Raw genomic sequence first — 19,836 nt, 5'->3', positions numbered from 1 at the left:
CGGCAGCACCAAGCAGTTTATTTTATTTATTTTAGCATTAACCCCTCCGTCCCTCGCCCCCCCATAACCCATCCATCCGCCCACATTTCTTAGTGTCAGCCGCCACTGTTGCACAGGTTCCATAGTAGGTCTGGCTTCGAAAAATCAAGAGTAAAATGCCTCAACCACCACTGTTGGGCCGCGTAACCCCAGCGTCTTCCGTGGCCCTATTAGAGTGGTTCTAACACAAGGCCTTAGAAAACATCCCCCATCCGAAAGGACATCCTCCGCTCGCCCCCAAAGTACAGTTTATGCAGGTCCTATCTGGCGATCCGGGCTAATAGATGGTGCAGTCAGAAGCATGCGACACAAGCCCAGCGTCCCACCCGACCCAATAAAAATGATCATGGACGGACTCGGATGGTTGAACTAGCTGACTGGGTGGTGGGGGGGTGGCGAGGCGCGTTTTGTGTCGCATTATTAGCATTGGGGTTGATTGAGGGATTGTGCATTTGGATAACAGTTGGTCTAAGGATTTGTGCGCGATGGTTCGGATCAGTGTCATCTGTTGTAACTGTTCTGCAAATAATTAAAAAAAAAAATATTTACAAAAATGATCATGGACTATCCGTTTCATATCCGGGCACCCCAACTGCCTTAGCTGCCATCACTGGGAATGCAAATCAAGAAATAGTGGCAGTAAAGACCCTTTATATGAATCTAGATTCGTTTTACATCTGCTTTCCTCGGAGCTATAGATTCTTATGGCCGATGGGGTTCTAAGCATCCAAGTGTGTCGCTAAGACTCTCGGTTGAATGCCCATTAGAAAGTTGGCATACAAATACACGATTGGACCTTTTCACTAAGCTCGCAAATGATAACTGTGTTTCAGTCTATTTATGATACATATTCATCCCCTGCCTGGACTAAACAGAAATACAGGAAGTAAAAAAAAACATCATGTAGTTCTATACTTAACCATGTGATGGCGGTACAGTTCCACTTGGAGCAGTTGCGAACACGAACAACTACAACCATGTGCCAAAAAAATACCAATTTCAATCACAGGGGTGTGGAATGAACGTAGAATAATTACATTGTCTTCAATTAACAAAACAAAAGCACAAATGATATCAGTGGGATCAGTAAAACGGCAGAAACTCTACACGTATCAGGCGCCGTGGCGTAACGATGATGCCATGGGCCCTAATGCAAGTAAAGAATATTTCTCATCTTCTATTTTGATATTAAAAGCACAGCTATTAATTCAGGTGCAGTGGAACCATTAGTCCTCTGTACCCCGCTGTCAGCGCTCCTGCTGCACCACTTATAGCTACGCTCCTGTCCAAGCAAAAATAAAAGCCTTCTTCAGCTCTCATCAGATAAAGGTGAGGGCATCTCTGTGCTCTGGTTACTCTTCCCTAGATTTATTCTACCTGACTGAACGGTATCTACGGACCAACGCGCTCGGCCGCCGGAACGAGCCTGTTCCCTTGGCTTCCAGGTATGTACCAGTCGCGCTGGGCTCTCACGCTACCAATTTACTGCCGACCTTCACTGGCGTAACGAAAATTGAGGGGGCCTCCCTGCACGGTACGAAGAGGGGCCCCCTCCAGGCTCAATCAGGAGTGCTTTGGCCAGAGTGCACTGCCGAGGGGGCGCCCTGGAACTTGGGGCCCACCGGCACCGCGGGGGCTGCGGGCAGGGCCGGACTGGGAACCAAAACCGGCCCTGGCAAAGTGCTCGGCTGCCCCCCCACTGCCCCCCCCCTTGGGGGGTGGGGGTGCCGCCGAGCTCTTTGCCAGGGCCTGATTCGGCCGTTTTTGTTACAGGGGCCGATTTGCAGCTATGCTGCAAAAACGGCCCTGTAACAAAAATGGCCTCCAGGGGCCCAAAACCGGCCCCCACCCGTGCGGCCCACCGGGGGATTGCCCGGTGCCCGCTACGGCCAGTCCGGCCCTGGCTGCGGGGGCCTGTGTTACGCCCCTGCCGACCCTGGGTCCCTCCCTTAACCCCTCTTCCTCTCCGTTTTCCAGACAGCCACAATTGAAATCCATTTTCTTGGAACTTGGACCTTCCCTACAACTGCCATCCTTATAATTGAATTACCAATCCTCATGCCGATTCCTTTTCCAATTGGGCAATTATTGTCTATCAGTCCTCTCACTACTGTAGGGAGTTTTTCACTCTTGCCATGTTGTCCCATTAATGCGTTTTTTTCCTTTTTTCCCCTTTTCTCCCCTCCCCTCCCCTACACCCTCACCCCCCCTATCCCTTGTTCTTCAAATCTACAGGGCCCAGCCCCACGCGCTGACTGTATACCGCGCTTCTTCTCTTTCCCCCCTAATTTAATCCATTGACTTCATTCACTTGGATTAGTACTTGGTATAACGCTCAGGTAATTGTCCATAGCCTGATTCTGTCCTTTCCTTCTCCTTTTTTATCTTCGGGCCCCTTTTGATGCCTCTGATCTCATCTCTCCCTTTCCCCTTACAGCACTACTTATAAATTGTGACCATTGTCCTGATGATGGCCTGGAATCAATCAGGCTGATACGCCGTCGACCTTTCCCAGCAAATAACTTTGGCATTGCTGTGGTCAATTTATTTATTGTTTAGAAACCACACTGTATATAATGTTTTGTTTCCTTTGACCACATTGTTACCTTATCATTTGTCGCGTTCACGCTGTTCTTCACCCTTGTGTCACTGCGCCGTTCTCTATCACTAGCACGCCTAGTGCTCACTTGAGTGTAATGGTCACTTGTACCTTGACTTGTACTGTATTGCTGTAATAACTACTTACAATATATTTCTTCTCCCTGTTTCCTTGTGGTCTCCTTTTTCTTCCCCTTCCCGATGTGATTTATATCACTAATTCTGAAACTGCCATGTTTTAAAATGACTTCCAGTTGAGACGTTGTTGTTTGTTACAAATGGTTAGAAGACCCAGCATCACTTGTAGGAGGCAGTTGTTGAACCGCCAAACCGATCAGATTAGACCGAGGCAGCAGCTAGCATTAGCAGAAATAGATATTCATAAACATGGCAAGTTGTTGCTTCTAACAAGCATTGTACGGCGCACTGAATCTGATGAAGCCTCCTTGCATGGCAATGTCTGATGTAAATTAAGAGGTAGACCAGAGGCCACGTCCAATGAGGGTGGAGGGATTCTGGTGACAGTAACTTGTCCATCATTCACAAATGTGAGGACTTTTCGAAAATGCTGCATTTTCCCAAGCTTGGAAAGTTCTAGTATCCACTTTAGTAACATGCAGTAAAACCACTTCCAGTGTGTATACTAGGTGGCTTGATCACCAATGGTGGGCGAGGGTTTCTTGTCTTGATAGGGTGATGCATAGTTCCAGCTGTAAATGAATGAATGAATGAAAGGCTTTAATAGGCACTCAGGTAGTCCGGCAGAGTGTCCCAGCGCTATAACCAACCACAATCACATTTGCTACCTCAACCTTATGCCTGAGCAGACACATTGGTCTCAAGGGCCAACCCACTCCTCCTGGGCCCCTGTATGGACCAATACTGATCTCTCTTTGCACTTCAGACTTGCTCTTACAGCCAGGCGCACAACGCCCTTTGGGCTCAAAGGGCTTCAGCCTCCCCCCCCTCGTGTGTGTCACCCCCTCCCCGAAATTTGTAGTAGCCCCCCATCACCCCGAAATTTGGCTCTAGTTGCGCCTCTGCCTACAGTGGTGCAATATAAAAAAGGTTTCAAACAGGCCAGTACACAAGTCCTAAAGAAATAGTGAACTAATTAACATAAGCAATGTGCAATCCTATCACATGATCTAACCGGAAGTGATGTCACAAAAGGTGATATGACTGCTCTCTCAAATCTATCTTTTTAAAGGGAATAGATTGCTCCCCTTCCTTTCTGGTCATGGCCACCTCCTTCATAAAAGCACAGCTGGCAGCCTGAGTAGAGTGTGGCAATTTGAAAAGGTGCAACACCAAGGCTGGGAACTCTAAGGGCTAAACTTTTTTGAAGAGCTTGGCAGGTTAGTTCCTGACTCTTGGCAGGACTATTCCAGATAACACGGATGCTCATGGTTATCACTGCATAAGTAAAACTTGAAAAAGTAAAGAATCCACACAAAGTCTGACAGCTTAAAAAAGGCCCCACTCATGGCGGGATCTTCACAATAAGAAACTGTAATGTGCGGAGATCCCCCCACGACTGCGGAGCCTCTACCCATCACGAGTGTGGAGCCTCCAATGCCACGAGTGTGGAGCCTCCAACGCCACGAGTGTGGAGCATCCACCGCCACGACTGCGGAGCCTCCACCGCCACGAGTGCAGAGCCTCCGACGCCATAACTGCGGAGCCTCCATTGTCACGAGTGCAGAGCCTCTACTGCCACAACTGCGGAGCCTCTACCTCCACGAGTGTGAAGCCTCAACCGCCACGACTGCGAAGCCTCCACTGCCACGAGTGCAGAGCCTCCACAGCCACAAGTGAGGAGCCTCCACCCATCATGACTGCGGAGTCTCCACCGCCATGACTGCGGAGCCTCCACCTCCATGAGTGTGGAGCACCCACCGCCACGAGTGCGCAGCCTCCACCACCACGACTGCGGAGCCTCCACCGCCATAACTGCAGAGCCTCCATCGTCACAACTGTGGAGCCTCCACCTCCACGAGTGCGGAGCCTCCATAGCCACAAGTGCGGAGCCTCCACCCATCACGACTGTGGAGCCTCCACCGCCATGACTGTGGAACCTCCACTGCCACGAGTGCAGAGCCTCCACCGCCACGAGTGCGTAGCCTCCACCACCATGACTGCGGAGCCTCCATCGCCACGATTGCAGAGCCTCTACCGCCACAACTGCGGAGCCTTCACCTCCACGAGTGCGGAGCCTCCACCACCATGACTGCGGAGCCTCCACTGCCATGAGTGCGGAGCCTCCACCCACCATGACTGCGGAACCTCCACCGCCACGAGTGAGGAGCCTCCACCATCACGACTGCGGAGCCTCCACCGCCACAACTGCTGAAGTACTGGGTTTTTCAGAGCCAACCCAGCGGTGCCAGGGGACACACCCGAAGACTTCGAGTTCTTCCTGTTTCAGACCACAGAAACACAGAGTCTTCTAGGTGAAGTCAAAGATCATATTTATTGGCTGCAGACCAAACACAGGTATCCGAGAAGTACAGCACGGTGTATGTTCTCAGGAGACTGCTCCCGAACCAAAACCAGTCTTTTCTTATATACAGAATATTATGCTCTGGGCAACACCGCCCCTATTTTACAAGTGGTTGTTCACATATTTTCGCTTCAAAGGAAAAGCACAGTCATGATGATAATCCCACATTTCAGCTCGGACAGCACATAATTATTTACCCAGCGAGGCTCAGAACCCTCATCAGATATCAGCAGACCCCAATAAAACGGGCACCTCCTTCTCGTGAAACAAGCCATAAAGTAGGAAACAGAGTCAGGTGTGAAAGAGATTAGTCAGGGTTCGTGTGAGATGCACGACTTTATGATGTGTCGGGCCCTGATGCTAATCCCATTTGGCCGCAGTAAAAGGAACCGGCCGGACAGGACTGACCTCGGGCAGCGGAGTCAATTTTCACAGGTCACAAAGAAGTCACGGGAGGATTGCGTGTCCATTAGGCCTAGCATGGCCTTAATGTGCAGCCTATGTGAGGGCAACCACAAAATGGTTACCATTCTAAAATGGAACCCGAGGGTTTTATATGTAGTATACATATACGCGGTGAATTCATCGGGGAAACATGACGAAAACACTCATACATACCGCATTAGTCATTTGCGGTTCGCTGATACCAAACTCGGCATGGTAGGACCATGCTACCAACATGGTTCCGAAATTTACAGTACCACAGACCCTCCTTTTGCCCTTACATAGGCAATAACTATACTCATACTAATCTGAGTCCAGGTCTATATTCATAAAGTCATGAAGATGTTGCTGTAGCATCATCCTATTGCTTAGCTCGTCCCTTGATACAGGTTTCCTTACACATGATGTAACACAGAGGCTACACATTACAGGAGCACACTGTATACATAGACAGAACAGGAAAAGAATGGCTAAGATCGTCCCAATGACTATTAGAATCTTCCATCCCCAAGCTGATATCAGTCCCCAGAACCACCCCATCATCGACCAGTCTCCTTTATCCACATGAATGGATTCAGAAATCTTATGCAGTTTGGAAATGGCCTGATAGACTGTCGGAGCGTTATCTGGTATGAAAATACAGCAGCTTGATTGGATAACCTTACATACTCCACCACTGTCTGCAAGTATGACATCTAGAACCATACGGTTCTGCAACGTCATGAGGTGATCCGCTTGGAGCTCAGCTGTCAAGTTACCAAGGGCACCAGCCGTCACATTAACAGTGGATTCAACTACACGAGTCAGTTGTCTCAGGTTCCTACTATTGACCATTGGTCCCCAAAACGGCAGGAAACCCAAGAAGAAGTCTCCCGCTTCCTGACCGGCAGTATCCTCCTTACTAACAACGCCTCTCACAACTCTGGTCTTGTGATAATCAGAGGCGGCAGTAAATGTCGGCGGTAGCAAATTAGCAACATAACACGTGCCCAAGAAATCAGGGGGCAACCATGTATATGCTCGGTCATTACAAACAAAGTATGTACCCTTGGCAGCCATAAACGCAGGGGAAAACTGTGATGGAAAAATGTACGTTTCAGCACAGTCACTCTTCCCTAATTGAGCTCTTGGATTCTGACCATTGCCTTGTAAACAGAACCGACCTATGTGGGGTACGACCCAAATCGGAGATGAACTTTTACGCTGTTTCTCACCTAGACTAATGCTATACCCCGTCGCGTTCCAAACCACATAACCTCGCAACTCATCCTTGGGAATAGATGAATATGCATCGATATCTCTACTCATATCAGCAATTCCTCTCATCAAGGCTTTATTGTTCGTGCTAGGTCTATTGGAACGCGATGGTCGTGGGGAATAGGTCTCAAGTGCAAAAACAAACATGGTCTGGAATGCCCATGATGACCCATTATGGCTAAACGGCAGCACTAGATACGGGATACCCTTATCAATGGTATGCGGCATCAAACCACACACCCAGCAATTTGTTGTGTTCATAACTAGTTGGTGCTGGTGCAGGAGTTGAATAAACGAATTGTTTACGAACTCAGAACGTCTAGCTTGTTCGTGTTCAGGCAGAGGGTGGAAAGAGTGTGAGGGAACAGTAGGAGGAGGTATGTGCTGTATAGTGGGTGCAAACGGCACCTGAAAAGACAATAATACATAACCTACAGAAAACATCATCATGCTAAATAGTATAAACAGACATAATATTACAAAACGTTTGCTATTCATTACTTTACATATTCTGCTCTTAAAATTTATTTCCTCAGCGGGTCTCTTTATCTCGAAAAACTCCATCCTCTAATCGTGCTGGTCGCGGCGGATGAGTGTCTTCTGCTAAGGAGTACACCTGTCAGTCCAGGGAACGCCCTAGAACAACCAGACCGTTGACCTAACATCTCCGGCTTGTAACCCAAAGTCTTGGCACCGCGACCCTACAGCTGAACACGGATGGCGGTTCGAAAAAGCAAAAATAAGAAAGTTTCTCAGATGGAAGAGAGAGCTGCACTATTCAAAAAAAAATATCAAAGAAAAAGAATTTTTATTTGTCCATAGTTCTCGGCCTCAAATTGTAACGACTTCTCGTAGGTACTGTTTGGTCTTGAAACAAGAGTTCAGGCTCGGTAGTGTCCAATCGAATTGACGGTGGCACAGCTTCTTGCAAGATGTCATCGCTTTCCTTCTCAGAAAGCGTTCCTTTTACTCGTGCATCGCTAAACGGCAGAAAACGAGGCACAGTCTCAGTCTCTGAGTCAGCGGTCCCTTCCTGGACCCACTGGTCGTAAGGCAAAGGCAAAGGGACCCTTTTGCAATGAACGCCGTGTATCCAGTTCTTTTTCCCCTTCACTCGAACAGCTGATCTCGTCGAAAGAAGGACGAGATGGGGGCCGGTCCAACGGGGCTCATCATTTTTCGTCCTCTTGAAGTTTTTGACCAGCACCCATGATCCAGGATTGATAGGATGTCCTGGAGCTTCAGAGAACTGAGGCAGAGAATCATGCACCTGTTGGTGTAAAACACGCAATTTAGCCGTCAATTCATACAATTAATCAAGCAGTACTGGATGTTCGATCTCACTGAATTTTGTAGGCCTTGGCACTCCCCATATATTGGCCGGGCGGCCAAACACGATTTCGTAGGGACTAAGTCCCACTCGTGAATGCACAGTCATTCTTGTTGATAGGAGTGCTAAGGGCAGAGCGTCAGGCCATTTAAGACCAGAACTCGCCTGAATCTTAGCCAACTTAAGTTTCAAAGTGCCATTGTAGCACTCTACTAGTCCAGCTGATTGGGGGTGATTGGCAGCGTGGAATTTCTGTTTTATACCTAGTCCCTCACATACATCCTTCATCACTCGTCCTACAAATTCACTCCCATTATCACTCCATACCATTCTTGGCATTCCAAACCTAGGGAAAAATTCCTTGACAAGAGCTTTAGCTGTGGATAAGGCAGTATTGTCTTTTAGGGGATATGCTTCTATCCACCTTGAAAAAGCGCAGACAACAACAAGCACATATTTCAAATTGTTGCACCTTTCCATGTGGATGAAATCTAGCTGCAAAACCTCAAATGGATATGTTGGAGGCGCAAAATGACAAGCTGGAGTTGGGGTTCCCCTACCAGGATTGTATTTCAAACATACCATGCAATTTCTGACCACATTCTCTGCACACTTGGGAATTCCAGCATTCTGCCATACTGGGGCTAACAACTTACAAATCCCTTTCACACTGATATGCGCCATTCCATGTGCCATCGTAACCACTGGAAGCACATATGCATCAGGTAACAACCATCGCCGGTGTTCTGACAAACCAACCCAACAACCATTTTCATCCAATTTACCCTTACTTTCTTTCCACATACTCAATTCTTTCTCTGTGGCTTCAGCTTGAAGGGACTTCACACTCTCTATCGTGTCTTCACACATTCCAACATCACCAACCCATCTTGCAGGGCCTGCAACATACATTCGAGTTGTAACATCTTTTGCTGTTTCTTTCGCAACTTCGTCAGCAAAAGCATTACCACGACCAACATCATCGGTAACTTTCTTGTGGGCACTGCATTTCACAATCGCAACTTGTAATGGCAAGGTCAATGACTAAAGGAGATCATTCACCAACTGACCATTCTGAATCTTAGTTCCATGCGAAGTCAGGAACCCACGTTCTTTCCACAAGCACCCAAAACTATGGGCCACGCCAAAGGCATACTGACTGTCAGTATATATGTTCACTTTCATTCCTTTCGACAACACACACGCTCTTGTAAGGGCAATTAATTCTGCTGCTTGAGCCGAATTATGTGGTATACATGCAGTTTCAACAATCGTACGCAAAGTCGTGATAGCATACGCAGCAGTCGTATCACCATTCGGAAGCTTGAAGCACGAACCATCCACCCATAAGGTACCATCACTCTCAACCAGGGGAGTATCTTTAAGATCCACTCTCCCTTTTGTTTCTTCTTCTGTTCTGAACAGGCAATCATGTAGTTCAATCTCATCTGTGTCTGCTGAAATCGGCAGTAAAGTAGCTGGATTCAACCTGTTGCACCTCTTTATGTGCACATGACTCGCTAACAGTGTTAACTCATAACCTGACAATCGAGCACTAGTTAAGTGCTGTGTCTTGGTCCTGTTTAACAAAGTGTCCACTGCATGCGGAACCATTACAATCAACGTGTTATTCATTACTAACCCAGCAGACTGTCGAATAGACACAGCTGCTGCCGCTGTGGCTCTCAAGCAACTCGGCAATGCCTTAGCTACCGGATCCAAAGTCGACGAAAAATACGCACATGGACTCTGTTTGTCTCCAAACGACTGTGTTAACACTGACAATGCGCATCCTTCCTTTTCATAAACATACAATGTAAAGGGTTTACTGTAATCGGGGGTACCCAACACAGGAGCTGAACATAATGCATTACGCAATTCTGAAAAACTTTGCTGACACTCTTCAGACCACGGGACGGGATTCGGTGTATCTTTACATGTTAAGGCTATCAAAGGTTTTGCCAGCAAAGAAAAACTCGGGATCCACTGCCTACAGTATGAAGTAATACCCAAGAAAGCACGCACTTCTCTCTGTGTTCTTGGCACGCTCAATTGTGCAATGGCCTGAATTCTTTCTGGGGTCAGTTTCCTTCCCTCTTTCGATAAGAGATGACCTAAGTAGGTCACTTCTTGTCGACAATATTGCAGTTTTGAGAGAGACACTTTGTGATGAAAGGTAGACAAATGATGCAACAATGACAATGTAGCTTCTTTACAAATCTCCTCAGTATCCGCGGCGATTAGTAAATCGTCAACGTACTGAATAAGGGTAGCACCACTAGGTAAAACAATTGCATCAAGCTGCGCTTTTAAAGCCTGACTGTATATTGATGGACTTTCACAGTAGCCCTGTGGAGCGCGTTTAAAACGGAAGCTTCGACCTCCTAGACTAAAACCAAAAATATCCCTGCTCTCCTCTGCAATCGGGATGCTAAAGAAAGCATTCTTTAAATCGATCACTGAGAACCAAGCAGCGGAAGCTGGAATCATAGTTAGCAAGGCAGTTATATCAGGGACAACTGGAAACTGTGGCACAACTATCTTATTGACCTCTCTAAGATCGATCACAAACCTGTAAACAGGTGGCTGAGAGGGGTCAGTACGTTTTAAAACAGGCAAAACCGGACTATTGCAAACGTTGCCTCTTGTCTCTTCAATTACATCCTTTTCAATCAAATCATAGATGATCGCTAACAACGCTTTCTCACCTTCATTAGAGATCTTATACTGGGGAATGCGTGGCAATTTAACATTGGCTTTCAAAGTGACCACATATGGCGGTATTTCCAAGAGGCCCACATCATTAGGACCAGTAGCCCAAAGGACATCTGGAAGAGACGACAATTCAGCTGGCAGTTTATTCTTCGACAAATACATTGGAGAAATCACTTCCCTACCCAGTGTAAGTTGTACTCCTGAGGGAGAACAATATAATGTCGCATGTAATCTCTTTAACCCCTTCAGTGCCCGCCCCTTTCCCCGCCCTGTGCCGGCCGTTTCATTAGCGGGCGGGGTTTGTGACGAGCTGGTCTCGTCATGGGCACAGCGCAACCGCGGCCCATGACGAGACCAGCTCGTCACGGGCATTGAAGAGGTTAACAAATCCAATCCTAACAGGTTTTCACCACAACCTGTCGTTAGGATAAGGGGTGCTTTCAGCTCACAAGGTCCAACAGAAAGGGGCATAGGACTAGAGATCGGGTTCCTAACCGGGGCGCTAGAAAAACCTACTGAAACATTAATTTCGCCAGACAAAGGCGCGCCAGGGAGTTTTGAGTGCATAATAGAACTCTTTGCAGCACCAGTATCCAATAGAAAAGGCTCTGATACACCCGCTGTAGTCACCTTGACATACGGTCCACTCTGGTCCACTGGCACTGAAACAACTCCCTCTCTCTGTCTATGGCTGTCCTAGTAATCATTACTTTCCGCATTTTCATCTTCTGCATAATAGTCGTTATTATAGTACTGAGTCGTCCTACCAGTTGCATTGGCTTGCTGATCAAAACTATTCATCGTATTTTGAGGCGGAAAAGGACGCGCGTTCTGGGGAACATTTCCACACCCTCTACCTCTAGGAGCTTGCTGACCACCTCTACCTCTTGTGCCATAAGCATTATTCGTACGCTGCAACAATATAGGACAACTATACTTAAAATGACCCTCTTCTTTACAATACGAACATTGATTGGGACCTACAGGAACACGCGGTTGGGAATATTCGAACCTTTGCATGTTTCTTTGAAACTGCTGAGGTTGCTGATAGTTACTCTGACTACCGCGTGGTGGGTAGGCCTGTTGTAACAGAACCTTCGTTTTCAATTCTTTTGTTTTCTTGTCTGCTTTATCTTTCTCATCTTTATCCCTATTTTCGTAATACTGTGCAGTAGCCAGTATTTGTGCTGAAGAGGAAACAGCCCAAGAACTCTCTGAATCTTTTAATTTCTTGCACAACTCGGGAAGTAAATTATGCACGAATTTATCAACAAATAATCGTTGACCACCTTCCGTACTCATGTCTTGACCACTATGGTCGATAAATGTTTCTTCAAACCTGGTGAAGAAATCGGACACTGACTCATCCTTCTTCTGCTTGCATGCCGATAATTTATCCCAATTCACACGCATCGCGGGCATTAAAGTTTTCATATAGTTAATTATTCTACCAGGGAGTTCTGCTACCGCGGGCTCAGGCTTGGCACCACCAACTTGTCTGGTGTCTGCAGCAATGATATTAGCCCATGTGTCACCTAGTTCTGCAGCATGATCCGCATTACGAATCAATCCCCACAAAGGCTGCGGAACAACATTCCCGAACAACATATCAATGTCAGCCAAATTCATGACACACGATTCTGCAGTCTGTGATAACTCCTTATAATATCCTGCAGGGTTTTTACGGGGGTCAGGCAATGTCTGCTTAAGCGCTATTACTTCAGCTCGCTTCCATGGCACGTGTACCCAAACACGCTGAAAATGTGGCTGAACAGGTGGGTTAGCATTTAAATCACCAGGTCTCCAAACTGGAGGAACCTCACGCATCGGATACTGATGACAATCCTCATTCCTGAAGGACAACAATGTCGTAACTGCTCTGTCAACATCGGGGCCCACAATCGTGCCTTTTTCGAATTCAAATCGTACACGGCACAACTCCTGCGGGCTTGAATCTAAACCATGATCTTCCAATTGCTCACAGAGGAATTCACACATTCTCTCGAACGTATCTCTGTTTTGGTGCTTCCCATTGATGAAATACATTTACAACAGATTCCACATCATATCTTGAAGGATAAACAATCCATTTATATGCCATGCGGTCTAATACTTCTTTCTCTTCAGAACCTGGCAGCTGACTACGCAACTGCGTACGTTGTGAACCAGGGGTCGTACTAGATGACCCGAAGAGAGGCAATATAAAACTAGTGACCGCACTAGCTATTCGTTGTCGTGTAGAAGGTGAAGTTGAGGCAAGAACAGGGGGAAAGACAGAGGGAAGAAAAACGGGTGCGGAGACAGGTACAGGGATCGTATCAGGAAGAGCGCCGAGAGAGGCAGCTGATGTACTAGGTAGAGTCGCAGGGAGCGCAGAAGAGACAGGTAGCGAAACCGGCGGCTCTTGAGAGGGCTGCGCCGTAGGGATAGGAGCCGGCTGAGGAGGAGCTGGCGGCTGCGGGAAGGCTTGCGGCAAATTAACTAGAGGCTGTACATCTAAGGGTTGCGGAGGTGCTGTAGCACTCTGCGCATACGGGGGTGGCGAACTCAGCAAATGTGACATTAGGGGATCTTTCTCCTTTTCTTTTGACGCATCTTGCTGAAGGGTTGGCAAAACTGGGTAACATTTATCAATCACTAGTTTCCGTTGCCTTCGCAACTGCTCATTTGTTTGTTCTTCTTCATTATCTTTAAACTGTAAGGCTGCTTGCATTATCGACATACCTTTCTCTCTTTTATTTTTCTTCGCTAATTTGATTTCTTTCTGTTTGGCTTCCTTTCGCCATAGGCGGAAAGAATCAAACATCGCCGGCCGGGCTTTCTTTTTAAATAATTTAACCTCTAGATTATCCAGGATCTCTGTGTCGAAACTACCATATTGGGGCCATTTTAAATCACCATCTTTCCTGGTGTATCGGATCCATACTTCATTGTACGTAATGGGACCCACGCCATGTTTTACATAAAGCTCATAAGTTGGAGTTCCAATTGTTCCAAACGTCAAAGGATTATCGAATACGATAGTCTCGTGAATACACGAGTTCTTCGGCTTTGGCACTTGCAAGTTCCAAATCAAAGCGATCCCAAAGGGATACCAAACTAAGAACCAAACTAAGGACTGGGAGACGCTCCACTTATACTTAACTGAGGTATCGATGACGTCACCAGAAGACTCATTAAATCGTTTCGCTCTACCAAATCATCAAGGGTCCAAAACAGGGCGATAGTCAGGGCAGCAGTCCTTCGTAGCCGTCGGGACGCGGAGAACCTCGCAGTAAAAACTTTTCGGACCACGTCGACATGCAGGGGTCGATGAAGTGGCGGCCTTCCTCCAGAATTTTCACACGAAGCTCTGGCTTGGACCGGTACCGCTGAAAACTGAAGTACTGGGTTTTTCAGAGCCAACCCAGCGGTGCCAGGGGACACACCCGAAGACTTCGAGTTCTTCCTGTTTCAGACCACAGAAACACAGAGTCTTCTAGGTGAAGTCAAAGATCGTATTTATTGGCTGCAGACCAAACACAGGTATCTGAGAAGTACAGCACGGTGTATGTTCTCAGGAGACTGCTCCCGAACCAAAACCAGTCTTTTCTTATATACAGAATATTATGCTCTGGGCAACACCGCCCCTATTTTACAAGTGGTTGTTCACATATTTTCGCTTCAAAGGAAAAGCACAGTCATGATGATAATCCCACATTTCAGCTTGGACAGCACATAATTATTTACCCAGCGAGGCTCAGAACCCTCATCAGATATCAGCAGACCCCAATAAAACGGGCACCTCCTTCTCGTGAAACAAGCCATAAAGTAGGAAACAGAGTCAGGTGTGAAAGAGATTAGTCAGGGTTCGTGTGAGATGCACGACTTTATGATGTGTCGGGCCCTGATGCTAATCCCATTTGGCCGCAGTAAAAGGAACCGGCCGGACAGGACTGACCTCGGGCAGCGGAGTCAGTTTTCACAGGTCACAAAGAAGTCACGGGAGGATTGCGTGTCCATTAGGCCTAGCATGGCCTTAATGCGCAGCCTATGTGAGGGCAACCACAAAAAGGTGAATTCATCGGGGAAACATGACGAAAACACTCATACATACCGCATTAGTCATTTGCGGTTCGCTGATACCAAACACGGCATGGTAGGACCATGCTACCAACATGGTTCCGAAATTTACAGTACCACACTGCGGAGCCTCCACCTCCATGAGTGCGGAGCCTCCACCTCCACGACTGCAGAGCCTCCACCGCCACGAGTGCGGAGCCTCCACCTCCATGAGTGCAGAGCCTCCACCTCCATGAGTGCAGAGCCTCCACCTCCATGAGTGCGGAGCCTCCACTGCCACGAGTGTCGAGCCTCCACCGCCATAACTGTGAAGCCTCCACTGCCACGAATGCGGAAGCACCACTGCCACGACTGGGGAGGCTCCACTGCTATGAGTGTGGAGTCTCCACCGTCATGACTGCGGAGCCTCCACTGCCATGACTCGTGGACACGCTTACCTCACTAAAGATGCCAGACCCGGTGGTGAGCTCACAACAGCTGTGCAATGATATTGCACAATTTTTCAACACCAAGATTGTGGATATTTATTCAGCTCTGGAGCAACAAAGGGTGACTCTATCTATCCCCTTAGACTGTGTTTCGCCATCTTTATCTGAGGAGGTGCCCTCTGGAAGTCTGTCTAGTTTTCCCTCTCTTTCCCTACTGGATCTTGAGGGCCTCTTGACCAAGGTTAGGTAGGGTTCCCCCTTAGACCCCTGCCCCCTCAAACTTCTCAAACAGTGTAAAGACTGTCTTCTTCCACCCTTATTGGGTGTGATGAATGGGGCAATTAAGGAAGGGACTTTCCCCCTTCAGTGGAAGAAGGCGGTGGTCAAGCCTCTTTTAAAGAAACCCTCTCTTGACCCGGGTGTGCTTAAGAACTTCCGCCCTATCTCGTTGCTTCCAGCTCCTGCCAAGATGCTGGAAATCCATCTAAATAAGCATCTGGTTGATTTTCTGGAAGCCCATGATAAGCTGGACCACTCGCAGCACGGCTTTAGGAGAGAACACAGTACCGAGTCTGCCCTTACTATCGTGCTTGACACCATTCGCACTAGGGTTGATAAGGGACTGACTACTCTCCTCATCCTCTTGGATCTCTCGGCTGCTTTTGATACCCTGTCTCCCTCAGTATTAACATCAAGGCTGAGGGAGATCGGGGTCAAGGGCACAGCACTTAGTCTGCTGACATCCTTTCTCAATCAGAGGGAACAGAGGGTAAAGCTGGGGGATTTTCTGTCTCCATCCCTTCCTGTGCTTTGTGGGGTCCCTCAGGGGTCGGCTTTAAGTCCGACCCTTTTTAACATCTATGTTACCCCACTGGCCAGGCTTATTAGATCTTTTGGGATGGAGGTAATCTCTTATGCTGACGACACACAGATTCTGCTGTCCTTTACCCAACCGACTATCCTGGCTGCCTCCAATTTTAAAAACTGTTTGAAGGCAGTCGCTCAATGGATGGTGGGTAACTCATTGAAATTCAATGGGGATAAAACAGAGTTTCTGGTGTTCGGGGGAAAGGAGGATTTCTGGTCAACTGATTGGTGGCCGCCCTCTATGGGGGTGTGCCCTACTCCGTCGACCCTGGCCAAAAATCTGGGGGTTTTGATCGATCCCCTTTTGAGGATGGATCAACAGGTAAGCAGGACCATCTCCACCTGTTGGGGACTGATAAACATTTTAAGGAGGATCAGGCACTATCTGTCTTTCCAGGCCAGGAAACATACTGTCCTGGCATTGATTGGGTCCAGACTTGATTATTGCAATGCTCTTTATTTGGGCATCAATAAGGGCTTGGTGTCTCGTCTACAGATGGTGCAGAATGCTGCCGCTAGACTGGTCCTGGACCTGCCTAAACGGGCCAAGACCCATCAAGCAAGAAGGACCTTACATTGGCTCCCTATTGAGTCCAGGATATCCTTTAAATCCCTGACTTTGATTTATAGAGCCTTGGCAACTAATCGGTCTGGGGGTATGAAGGATTTGCTGGTCCCATACATTCCCCCCAGAACCCTCCGGTCGTCAAATAAACTTCTGCTTTCAGTGCCCAGGATACGTAAGGCTAGGTGGGGAGGTAGAGCTTTCTCAACTCTTGCTCCCAGGCAGTGGAATTCCCTGCCTTTGGAGATAAGATCTCTTCCCTCGGCTTTGGCTTTCAGGAAGGCCCTTAAGACCTGGCTTTTTGCCAGGGCCTACGCTTAGATACGATCTGCCTCTTTTTCGAACTGTTTTGTTTAGGCGCCTTGATGCCTTCGGGCTAAGTAGCGCGATTACAAGTTTCCATTCATTCATTCATTCATTCATTCATTCATGACTGCGGAGCCTCCATCGCCTCGAGTGCAGAGCCTCCGCCGCCACGAGTGCGGCGCCTCCAACGCCACGACTGCGGAGCCTCCACCGCCACGACTGCTGAGCCTCCACTGCCACGAGTGCGGCACCTCCACCGCCATGAGTACGGAGTCTGTTTGTGAATTGGGCCCTCAATGCCGATATTCTTTAATTGTGTAGTACAGCTTTTGCACCAGTGCAAGATTGTGATATTATCATTCAACACTTGTCTTAGTGATATACAGCATAGGAAAAACAGCAGTTCTAAGAATGGGCATCTCTTAGTGAGTGAGAGAGTGAAAGCCCATGTGAGAAACCAAAGTTGAGAAAAAGAAACAGAGAGGGACGCAGCATGAAAGAGACAAGGCAGGGTGTGAAGCAGGTTAAGGCCAGTGATAGAGAAAGAATTAAGAGAATGAGTGATAAATGTTTATGAGGGAAAGCTGGATTTGAGAGAAGGTAGTGTGTGTTTGTGTGTGTGTGTGTGTGTGTGTGCGTGTTTGTATGTGGGGGCAAGTTTTAGTGACAAGTCGGTGTGAAAAGTTTTTGTGAGAGAGCAGTTTGATATGAAGAGCCTTGTATCAAACCCGATATCCTTCAGGAAGAGTCTGAAGACCTGGCTTTTTCAGGCCTAAAGTTAAGCAGTGATTAGTTCTCTTTCTTCCGATTCCCCATTGTGGGCGGGAGATTGGATGTCAGCGCCTAGACGCCTCCGGGTATTGGTGCGCTGTATAAATGTATAAAGAAAATAAATAAATAAAGAGTGCGTGGGAGCCTGGAGGACCTTAGAAGGGTGTGAGAAGAAGGCACCCATAGAAGATGTAGAAAGGGATGTTTTGAGAATGGCATGAGGATGAGGAGAAGGAGGAAGGCGAGGTTTGTTCATGCAGTCATCTAGAGGGAGGTGTGAAGGAGAAAGAGAGATGGGTTTAGGAAGATGTAGAGAGGGGACAGGAAGGTGAGCTGAGGGCGTGTGAGTCAGAGATGGAGGAGGAGGATATGAAAGAGGAGGTTATCACGAGGCTCTGCTGGAAGAGTTAGGGGTGAGTTTAAGAGGAAGGACGTGTGGGAAAGAGGGACTAATGCATGAGACAAAGAGGAGCGGAGGGACAATATCTGGGGATGCGAGTAATAGGTGGGTGCCTAGAAGTTCTTTCAGGAGTGGATGTCATGTTACCAATACAAGGAGAAAGTGTGAAACCATTATGGGGAACGGGAGGGGATACAGAAAAGGACCACCATGATAGATGGCAAAAATCTTTGTACTTGACCTGGGAGGTGAAGAGGGAGATAGAAGTATGAGGTAGGAGGGAGGAAGACAGGAGGTGTTTGAAAGATAGAGTAGAATGAGAAAGGAGAAAATGAGAGACAAGTCTGGGAGAATAGGTGTAAGAGTGTAGGGTGGGACAGGAAGGTAGAATAAATAAGTGTGTGGAGGGAACGACTAAAGGAGAGGGTGAAAATAGAGGTGGAAGTAAGAGTGGAACCATTGACATTAGAGAAATTGGGAATTAAGAGCAGAGGAGGTGAACCTATGAGTGTGAGAGAGAGGAGCAGAGTCACAGAGGACAATAGAGATAGAGAGAAGAGTCAAAGAGAGCAACAGAGAGAGGGAGAGAGAGAGAGAGAGGTGGCCTTGAGAGAGAGAGAGGAGCGTCAAAGAGAGCAACAGAGAGAGAGAAAGAGAGAGAGAGAGGAGATTAAAAGAGAGCATCAGAGAGAAAGAAAGTAGAATCAAAGAGAGCAACAGAGAGAGAGAGAGAGGGGAGAGTCAAAGAGAGCAACAGAGAGCAACAATGAGAGAGAGAAAGAGAGAGAGAAGGGGAGATTAAAAGAGAACAATAGAGAGAGAGAGGAGAGTCAAAGAGGATAAAAGAGAGAGAGAGAGAGAGACAGAGAGAAAAGTTAAAGAGAGTAACAGACAGAGAGAGGGAGAGGGGAGAGTAAAAGAGGGCAACAGAGAGAGCAAGAGGGAGAGAGAGAGAGAGAGAGAGAGAGAGAGAGAGAGAGAGAGAGAGAGAGAGAGAGGGAAATTGAATTTAGATTTAGATTATAGTTGGAATGGTGCCCTGAAAAGGTCCTGCCGGTGCTGCCCTCTAGCCCCCAACACATAGTAAGTCTCTGTAAAGGTATAAGGAGGGCTCCAAGCTGGTGGATGTAAGGATGTAAGGTTCATTTACATATGTATAGATTTGTGTGCCTTTCAGTACCAGAATTATGTGGCCTGCTGCATGTCACTTTTGTGATACATTGACGATGCATATCTGTATGCGGGTCTCAGTACTGTTGATGGATGAAGACATCCTAGGGCAGGGCTGAAATGCTGTAGCAGAACTGTCTGATAAATGTGTTACTGACATCCCAGATCAGGTGCAGTCTATGGACACTGAATTTCAATGCCCCTAGTGAGACATTTATTTCAATGCCCCTAATGAGACATTTATAGCTTGACCTGCTTCCCAGTGGTGTTGTGAACTCCCATTCTAGTAGCTAAAGGGTTGCTACGGGGCCTGATAGGCTTCTAGTCTGATAAGCTTCTAAGTGAACCAAGCGGCACCCGCCTCTCGAACCCCCAATCAGG

This window comes from Triturus cristatus, chromosome 3_1 (assembly GCF_964204655.1).
Source record: "Triturus cristatus chromosome 3_1, aTriCri1.1, whole genome shotgun sequence".
In the NCBI taxonomy this organism is placed as follows: Eukaryota; Metazoa; Chordata; class Amphibia; order Caudata; family Salamandridae; genus Triturus; species Triturus cristatus.
Note: the sequence above shows the minus strand (reverse complement) of the source record.